This window comes from Spermophilus citellus (genome assembly GCF_964194105.1).
Source record: "Spermophilus citellus genome assembly, chromosome: 5".
Classification (NCBI taxonomy): domain Eukaryota; kingdom Metazoa; phylum Chordata; class Mammalia; order Rodentia; family Sciuridae; genus Spermophilus; species Spermophilus citellus.
In genome coordinates, this window is record NC_138186.1 from 120,265,038 (window position 1) to 120,275,844 (window position 10,807).

The 10,807-nt window shown below is 33.5% G+C and overlaps 1 long non-coding RNA gene across 1 annotated transcript in view; it reads right to left on the minus strand.

Annotated features, from left to right (window-relative positions):
* Positions 1 to 5,194, minus strand: part of LOC308650196 — a 33,032-nt gene extending 27,838 nt beyond the window's left edge. Inside the window, exon 1 of the long non-coding RNA XR_014022276.1 lies at positions 5,014 to 5,194. This is a non-coding gene — a long non-coding RNA (uncharacterized lncRNA). The remainder of the gene's footprint in view (positions 1 to 5,013) is intronic.
* Between the last annotated feature and the right edge of the window lie 5,613 nt (positions 5,195 to 10,807).

Sequence of the window (10,807 nt, forward strand, 5' to 3'; positions counted from 1 at the left end):
AATCAGTATATTCTGGAATCTGGCAAGTTTTTCTTTTCAGTTAGAAATCTTCATTAACCAGCATTGTATTTCTTGAGATATACAATTATAAGTCTTTATGAAGAATTACTTAAAATATCTTCTAATTTTTTAGAATTACACTGAAGACAATTATTGGCTCCATTTTCTGCAAAAATTGCTAATCTTTGAAGGCAGATATAGAGTAACTGTTATTAAGAATATTGAATTAATTTGAATATCCCATTTCCTGATCTATACATCAAAGAGTGTTCATAGTATATGTGCACAAATTTTTGTGTAATATAAGAAAGGTTCTATTTTGTTGTTTTGTTTGTTAAAATAGTATATAGTCACTCAGGTCAATAAATTTTGAAAAACTTGTTATTTAAATAAAGGGAGTCATATGTATATTTTTGCAAAATCTTAATATTAAAAAAAATGAATGTTTTTTATGTAAAGTATTGAAATATATATTCCATTATTAAATGTAATTTTTCCATATGTTAAGAAACAAGGACAAATGAACCAGAAAATTAGAGGGGTGAAATGTGCTAAGGGCCTATTTCTCAGAAGACAGCAACTGCATTTAAGGCATTTTGATGAATAATTAAATTACATCTTTCGTAGGAAACAATTAACATTCTTGTTGGCAGGTGGTGCCAGAAAGTGTTAACTACTATACTTCAATATTGAGAGTACCTACCAGAGAGGTTAAACTAAACTATCTCTATGAACCCAGGACTTGCCTGTGCAAGCAACTTAAAATTATTTTGAAGAATATTCGAATAAAAAGACAAGCTGTGAGTAGCTCCAACAAAGGTTGTATAAAATAATTATGCTACAAATATTGTAAAATAAATTGAATTTTATAACATTTCTTGTTTAGAAATTTATAATTCAGATGTAATGTATATCCAGGCTTAGCTATTTTAAGATGACTACTAATACTGTATGTATACATTTCAGTTGAAAAGATTCCCAATATTCATCTCCTGGGAGTGATTTAATTGAATATGTACACACACACACACACACACACACATTCATATATATGTGTGTGGGGGGGGGGCTGTGCATACATAGAGGCAGACCTCATTTTGTATAGTAATGCAAGGCTGTGAAAATGTCCACACAATCTGAAACTGTGAAAAATGATAGTGATAATAAGAAAAGTTAAAAATTATCTCTTACATATAAACTATTTGTCAAAACATTAAAAACTCTCTTAATGACAGTTTTAAATGTATAACCAATGAAAAATTTTATAAAACCATTATTTATATAACATACATTAAATTTAAACCATCAGAAACATTGAGAATTAAAGTGTTTCTTTCTAAAAAAAAATGTCAAGAGTGGCTTGAAAATCACATGCTTTCTTATAACTTAACAGAGGAATCAGAGATACTATCATTTTGAAGACTTGGAATAGCCACACTTCTAAGTTTCTATGTGCTTATGACATTTTATCTTTTGTTGTTTTCAATACTGTGAAATCTCTGAGTGTCTTTTAATGTGCTGGTTTTTTGGCAGCACTTCCTCTGGGACAATGCCATCCTTTTTGTTGCCATCACTGTCTTATCCATGTCAATAAGTTTACTTTCCATAAACCTCTAGTTTCTCTCCAATGTTAGGCATGTCAACATTTCCACAGTCAGCTATTTATTCTATATACCTATTTTCATGTGATTCAAATTTTACTTCCAGCTTTATCATATTTTTTTTTCCATTTACTGCACTTTGATCTTTGTTGGAAAGTTGTGTCTTTTTATTATCCATTTTTTGATAAAATATCTCATGGGTTTATCACCACAAAACTAGGAGCCAAGGCAGCTACATTGTTGTATGCCTCTAGGAAAACTGAGTTACAGATGTGCAGTGATCAATCATTGACCAACACTGAAAGAAGAGCATGATTATTTCTTGATCATGAGGCACGTCTGATAGTTATACAGTGAAATGTAGAGTGAACAAAAGCATTGAAGTTTGTACCCGTGTTAGTCAGTTTTGTGTTGTTGCTGACCAATATATCCAAAAAGAACAACCTGAGAAGGAAAACTTTATGTTGGCTCACAATTTCAGGGGTTCAGTTCATAGTCAGTGGACCACATTATTCTGGGTCTAAGGTAAGTCCAAACATCATGGTAGAAGATGTGGCGGGGAAGGCAGATCAGAATATTCAAGCTCAGAGCTTGACTATAAAGAGCCAGGAATAATATAATTCCCAAAGTTACCCTACTCTCCCACCCTGCAGTGGCTTACTTTTTCCAGCCATACCCTGCTTGCCTACAATTAACACACATTAATCCATTCAAATTATTAATCCATCTAATGGATTAATACATTGATTAGATTATAGCTCTTATAATCTAGTCATTTTACCTCTGAATATACCTGAATTTTCTCAAAGATAAGCTTTCAGGGGACATAGTACATCCAAAGCAAAATAGTGTTTTATTAACTTACTTACAGATACATACAGTGATAGTTGAAATTTGGGTAGTACTATTGGTAAGCTCATGTTGCTTAATTCTAGTGACTGAATTTTCTGCAAATAAGAAATTATAAAAAGATTTGAATGCCTATAAATTTCTTATTTTTCCATCATTATGCATGAGTAATGGCTTGTTATTAGATATTTAAATATAATAAAACTTGAAGCAAATTGACTTTAGATGGAATATATGTGAATTAACCTTGAGGACACAAATAAAGCATTCAATGTTTAATAAACATGGTAACTAGAAAAGACAATTAGAAATATACCCTCCTCTTGTATTGCTTGGAAACTACTCTGAAAATTAAAATCCATCCACACATGACTGAGAAACAGCCAAAAAAGCAGGCAGAGTAGCATGGTCAAAGTATCTAGACTACACAAAATCCTGTGGTTATTATTATAGGCTTGTGAGTTTTGATTTAGTAAGGAAAAATTTTCATTGGAATTGTTTTATATGAGAATTAACATGAGCATAATGTACAAAATAGATTGTAGGTTTTGTGAGATTTCTTAGGAGGCTATGTTGTTATTTTAGTAGGGCACAGAATTATTCCTGAGAAATAGTTATTGAGGCAAAGACAGAAATAACGGAGACATGAAAATTACAGAGGTATAGGAGTTAGGACTTGTCATCTATTTATTTAGAGATTAAAAAAAGAAAAAGCAATCATTTAAAGACAACTATGGTTTCAACTTTTAATAATTTTCCAAAACCTGAAAATATATTGATCTTCACCAGATACCAGTGATGTTTAATGCAGCTCATTTGAATCGAGTAAAAACATTTATAAGGTTATCTCTCAAAGTTGCACAGGTCATCATTTATAGTTATTCATCTCTACTGATGGATCACTTAATTTATAGACAATCATAAAAGGAAATGAAAAACAGGTGGTAAGATCTACTTAACCCTTTAAACTGTATGCATATAAAGTGTATAGCACATTTTAGGCAATATAAGCTTTTCATTTTTTTTTAATGCAGAGGTAATCCCAAATATTTATTTAAAAAATAAATTTTTCAAGAAGAACAGAAAAAATAGATGTGTTCTATAATTTTTTTACTTATGAATACTTTAAATATTTAGAGGCAACTTGAATTCCTCTATTTTCATCTTCATGAGATTCTTTATAATAGAGTTAACAAATCAAGACTTTCCAATCTTCTCACATCATGGTCTTGGAAAATCAAAAGTGTGTTGTGCATATTTCTTGTATTTTTAAAATCTGTTTGTCATCAGTGATCATATGGTTCATATATTCTGAGCCTCACTAATGCCATAGTACCTCTTGCCTTCATTTTAAAGTGTGTGCTTGCCAACTTTTGTCTGCAAAGGAAAGCTTTTATAAATTCCAACTTATTATGGCAATGTTAAAACTCAGAAAATGTATAACAATAGAAGCTGAGCATCCAGGAATGACTTAAGAAAGAGGGTGAATACTTGAATACTTGGCAATATTAGAAAAATATTGTCAATAAGGGGTTATTAATGTTCTTGTTATCAGAATCCATTTTTCCTAACGGCCATAATATATTATTTTATAAGTCAAGCATTTAAACATTGTGCATGATTACATTTTGTACCCCAAAGTACTGGTGTTTTAACAAACTAGAGGGAGTCAGATATACTCAGCTATGGCATATATATATATATATATATATATATATATATATATTAGAGTAGACTTTTCTGCCAACGCCAACACATGTTTTGTGAAGCATGGTTCAGCATATTGAAGCTGGAGAAACCTGATGTCCAATTCTGACACTGTCTTTCACTAAACTATATGATCAAGGAAGAATAAGAGTACTATGCTAGCTTCAGATACTTTTTATAATTTGGGATAATAACAATTCTATTTAAGTCAGAGCTTGATGATAAAAATTGAGGAAGGAATATAAGCCTTATTTTATAAATGCATAAATTGCTATTAAATCATAAGTATATATTATTATGATGATGAATATCTATAAGTAATTCTTTTTTATTGGAAAATACAACATGTATAACAATCTTCACACTTATCAAACTCTTTCATATAATTTTTGATGACAGAGGTAAAATTAAAGAAGGACCAACAATAGTCCAGGCATGGTGGCAAATGCCTGTAGTCCCCACTACTCAGAAGACTAAGGTAGAAAGATCACTTGAGTTTATGAGTTTGAGCCCAACCTGGTGATACAGGAAGACCCCCATCTCAAAACCAAAGTGTGTGTGTGTGTGTGTGTGTGTGTGTATATATATATATATATATATATATATATATATATATATATATCCAACATGGAGAATAAATAGGGCATTAAAGAAATTTCGGAAATTTCTGGACTTACAGTTTACTTTCTGTTCTGAAGAGATTGGTGACATTTTGTCTTAACAGGAAGTAGAAGGGTGAAGAGACTGGGAAATGAGCACAGAGTCAGTTAGAGCCCTAGAAGAAGCAAGGTCATGGGGAAAACCATGCCCTAAAATTGGAAAGCCAAACAGGTAAAGACAGAGCATTGCAATTTACCTGAATAGAAATCTCCACAGGAAAACAAGCCAGGATAGGAATATGTGAACTGCAGTTGACGATTTGCAAAGGTCTCAGTGTGAACAAGTCTGAGAGATAAAATCTCCATAGGGACCCCATTGGTGCTAGGGGCACACACATCTGTGAGTCTTCTGTTCTTGAGTTCTACCAATTTCTCATGGTGAATAGTAAAGAAAAATTTATTCCTGCTCCTGGAAGGAAAAGAGAAAAAAGAACAATCCTGAAGTTAGTCAGAGTAGCCTATTCTTAATAGTGTCTGCTCCTTGGATAAACTATTGAATCAGAAACCAAACTATTTAAGTTTTTCAGAGCTCAACCTACCTTGTGAAAGAGAAATACCCAATTTTAGTCAACTTTAGTATTCCATTTGGAGGATGAAAACTATATAATTTCAATCCCTTTAGCTTTCTTTGAGAGAAGGGAAATATTCAACTCTAGCCCAGTGTATCATGCAAGGTACAAAAAGACCAAAAATGACAGATTGAAGAGACAGGTCATCAAAGTCAGATGCAGACATTGCAGAGATGTTAGAATTATTAGACTGATTTTAAAACAACTATAATTAATAAGCTAAAAGCTTTAATGGATAAAGTAGATGACATGCAAAAACAGATAGGAATTCAAGCAGAGAAGACATTTTAAGAAAGACAGAAAAGAAATTCTAGATAGTTAAACCACTGTAACAGAAATAAAGATTGTCTTTGATGGACTTATTAATAGACTGCACAAAACTGAGGGAAGAATTTTTGAGGCTTGAAGCAATCTTGATTAGTCAGCTTTTCATTGCTATGAACAAAACATCTAACAAGAGCAATTTAGAGGAGAAAAAGTTTATTTAGGGCTTGCAGTTTCAGTAGTTTCATTCCAAAGTCTACTGATTCTATTGCTCTGAGTCCAAGGTAAGGCAGAACATCATAGCAGAAGGGAATGGCAGATAAAAACTGCTCAGTTTATGGTAGCCAGAAAGCAAAGTGGGTGGGGGTGAAGAGAGATGGGGATATAATCCCCAAGGGCACCCTCCCAGTGAAACACCTTCTTCAGTCACATCCTACCTGCCTACATATGCCACTAAATACAATAGTCCTTTCAAATTATTAATCTATCAAGTGGATTAATTTACCAATTAGGTTATGGCACTCATAATCTTCTCATAAACTTTCATGGGACACCTCATATCCAAACTATAACACATCTCAATTGAAAATTCTCAAAACCAAAAATCAGAAAAGGAAAAAATGAGTGAAAAGAAATGAAAAGAATACCCAAGAACTTTGGAGCCACTACAAAAGGTGCAACAAGTATATAATAGGAATAACAGGAGGAAAAGATAGAAAGAATAGAAGGCCTAGTTTAAAGAATAACAACTGAGGATTTTTCCATAATTAGTATCAGGCAGCAAACCATAGTTCCAGAAACCTCAAAGAATGCCAAGTAAGATGAATGCCAAATAAAGAAGCGAACAAATAACACCTAGGCATATAATATTAAAACTACAGAAAATCAAAACTAAAATATATAAAAATTCTGATAATACAAAATGGAGAAAATCAACCTTAACTAAGGGGGAACAAAGATAAGAATTTCTATTTATTTTCCAGAAACCATGAAGTACAAAGAGAATAATTAAAATAGAGTATTTAGAGAAATAAAATACCAACCTAGAGTTCAGTACACTTCAAAAGTGAGGAACAAAGAGAGATTCTCAGATCAAGAAAAAAAATTGAGTAAATATGTTGTCTATAGAGCTGTCTTGCAAACAATGTTAAAAGAAACACTTTATAGAAAAGGAAAATTATGTCACTAAAATACTTAGATCTATGTGGAGAAAGGAAGAACACCAAAAATGGAAGATATAAAGGTCAAATAAATTTTTTAATTTTCATATTCTTAATTGATCAATTAAGATCAATAGCTTAAAATAGCATTGGCAATAATTTATTCAATTATGTATGAATATATATATACATATATATGCATGCATAATATATATTATATATATATATATACATACTTACATATGGGTGAAATGAGTGATAGCAATGATTGAGGGACAGGAGGAAGGAATTGCAGTTATTTTGTTATTGTAAGGTACTCTCATTACCCATGAAGCAGTATAGTGTTATTTGAAAGTGGACCTGGATTAATTGTACATGAATATTAGAAAATCTAGGGGAACTCTAAAGAAGATTTTTAAAAACAATAATTACTATTACAGAAGGGGAATAAAGTAGAATTACATAAAATGCTCAATTAAAAACAGAGAACATAATAAAAATTAGAAGGTAACAGAGAACAAGGGCAATATGTAGAAAATGTATGGTAGATGTTAATTTAAAATTATTGATAATTACTTTAACTATTAATGTGATAAACACATCAATTAAAAGACAGAATTTATCAGAAATGGATCAAAAAACAGGACCAAATTTTCTGTTGCTCATATGAAAATTCACTTTAAATACACACACACACGCACACACACACACACACACACAGATTTAAAGCAAATGATGGGGAAAGATATGACATACTAATATTAATCAAATGAAAACAATGCATAGCCATATGTTTTTTTTTATTGATTGTTCAAAACATTACAGAGCTCATGATATATTATCTTTCATACATTTGACTCAATTGGGTTTTGAACTCCCATTTTTACCCCAATTACAGATTGCAGAATCACATCTGTTACACACTCACATTTTCACATAATGGCATATTAGTGACTGTTGTATTCTGCTACCATTCCTATCCCCTACTATCCCCCCTCTCCTCCCCTCCCCTCCCATCTTCCCTCTCTACCTCCTCTGCTATTGTTCAATTCTCTCCCCCCTTTTTTCCCCTCCCCCTTGCCCCTCACAACCTCTTATAATTTTGTGTATCATTGAAGGTCTCCTACCATTTCCATATGCTTTCCCTTCTCTCTCCCTTTCTCTCCCCCCATTCGTCTTTGTTTACTGTTAGTCTTTTCCTCATGCTCTTCCTTCCTGTTCTGTTCTTAGTTGCTCTCTTTATATCAAAGAAGACATTTGGCATTTGTTTTTTAGGGCTTGGCTAGCTTCACTTAGCATAATCTGCTCTAATGCCATCAATTTCCCTGCAAATTCTATGACTTTGTCATTTCTTAGTGCTGCATAATACTCGATTGTGCATAGCTGCCACATTTTTTGATCCATTCATCTATTGAAGGGCATCTAGGTTGGTTCCACAGTCTAGCTATTGTGAATTGTGCCGCTATAATCATTGATGTGGCCGTATCCCTATAGTGCGCTCTTTTAAGGTCCTCAGGGAATAGTCCGAGAAGTGCAATAGCTGGGTCAAATGGTGGTTCCATTCCCAGCTTTCCCAGGAATCTCCATACTGCTTTCCAAATTGGCCTCACCAATTTGCAGTCCCACCAGCAGTGTACAAGTGTACCCTTTTCCCCACATCCTCGCCAACACTTATTGTTGTTTGACTTCATAATGGCTGCCAATCTTACTGGAGTGAGATGGTATCTTAGGGTGGTTTTGATTTGCATTTCTCTGATTGCTAGAGATGGTGAGCATTTTTTCATGTACTTGTTGATTGATTATATGTCCTCCTCTGAGAAGTCTCTGTTCAGGTCCTTGGCCCATTTGTTGATTGGGTTATTTGTTATCTTATTGTTTAATTTTTTGAGTTCTTTGTATATTCTGGATATTAGGGCTCTATCTGAGGTGTGAGGGGTAAAAATTTGTTCCCAGGATGTAGGCTCTCTATTTACCTCTTTTATTGTTTCTCTTGCTGAGAAAAAAACTTTTTAGTTTAAGTAAGTCCCATTTGTTTATTCTTGTTATTAACTCTTGGGCTATGGGCATCCTATTAAGGAATTTGGAGCCCGACCCCACAATATGTAGATCGTAGCCAACTTTTTCTTCTATCAGACGCAGTGTCTCTGATTTGATATCTAGCTCTTTGATCCATTTTGAGTTAACTTTTGTGCATGGCGAGAGAAAGGGATTCAGTTTCATTTTGTTGCATATGGATTTCCAATTTTCCCAGCACCATTTGTTGAAGATGCTATCCTTCCTCCATTGGATGTTTTTAGCCCCTTTATCAAATATAAGATAGTTGTAACTTTGTGGATTAGTCTCTGTGTCCTCTATTCTGTACCATTGGTCCACCTGTCTGTTTTGGTACCAGTACCATGCTGTTTTTGTTACTATTGCTTTGTAGTACAGTTTGAACTCTGGTATCGCTATACCTCTAGATTCACACTTCCTGCTTAGAATTGCTTTTGCTATTCAGGGTCTTTTGTTTTTCCATATGAATTTCATGATTGCTTTATCTATTTCTACAAGAAATGCTGTTGGGATTTTGATTGGCATCGCATTAAACCTGTAGAGAACTTTGGGTAATATCGCCATGTTGATGATGTTAGTTCTGCCTATCCATGAACAGGGTACATTTTTCCATCTTCTGGGATCTTCTTCTATCTCTCTCTTTAGGGTTCTGTAGTTTTTTTTTTTTTAAAGGAATCAAATGAAGTACCTTTTTTTAACACATTTTTTTTGAGAGAGAGAGACAGAGAGAGAGACAGAGAGAAAGAGAATTTTAATTTTTATTTATTTTTTTCTTAGTTCACATCTTTGTTGGTATGTGGTGCTGAGGATCGAACCCGAGCCGCACGCATGCCAGGCGAGCGCCCTACCACTTGAGCCACATCCCCAGCCCCCTGTAGTTTTCATTGTATAAATCTTTCACCTCTTTTGTTAGGTTGATTCCCAAGTATCTTATTTTCTTTGAGGATATTGGAGTGGTTTTCCTTATTTCCATTTCAGAGGTTTTGTTGCTGATATACAGGAATGCCTTTGATTTATGTGTGTTGATTTTATAACCTGCCACTTTGCTGAATTCATTTATTAACTCTAGCACCTTTTTTGTAGACCCTTTTGGGTCTGTTAAGTATATTATCATGTCATCCACAAATAGCGATAATTTAATTTCTTCTTTTCCTATTTTTATGCCTTTAATTTCTTTTGTCTGTCTAATTGCTCTGTCTAGTACTTCGAGAACTAAATTGAATAGAAGTGGTGATAGAGGACATCCCTGTCTTGTTCCAGATTTTACAGGGAATGCCTTCAGTTTTTCTCCATTTAGGATGATGCTAGCCTGAGGTCTAGCATATATAGCTTTTAAAATGTTGAGGTAAGTTCCTGTTGTCCCTAGTTTTTCTAGTGTTTTGAACATAAAGGGATGCTGTACTTTGTCAAATGCTTTTTCGGCATCTATCGAGATAATCATATGTTTCTTGTCTTTAAGTCTATTGATGTGGTGAATAGCATTTATTGATTTCCATATATTGAACCAGCCTTGCATCCCAGGGATGAATCCTACTTGATCATGGTGCACAAGTTTTTTGATATGTTTTTGTATTTGATTCGCCAGAATTTTATTGAGAATTTTTGCATCCAAGTTCATTAAGGATATTGGTCTGTAGTTTTCTTTCTTTGAAGTGTCTTTGTCTGGTTTCGGGATCAGAGTGATGTTGGCCTCATAGAATGAATTTGGAAGAGCTCCTTCTTTTTCTATTTCTTGAAATAGCTTGAAAAGTATTGGTATTAATTCTTCTTTGAAGGTTTTGTAGAACTCCGCTGTATACCCATCCAGTCCAGGGCTTTTTTGGTTGGTAGTCTTTTGATGGCTTCTTCTATTTCTTCCTTTGTTATTGGTCTGTTTAAATTGTGTGTGTCTTCCTGTCTCAATCTGGGCAGATCATATGCCTTAAGAAATTTATCGATATCTTCAC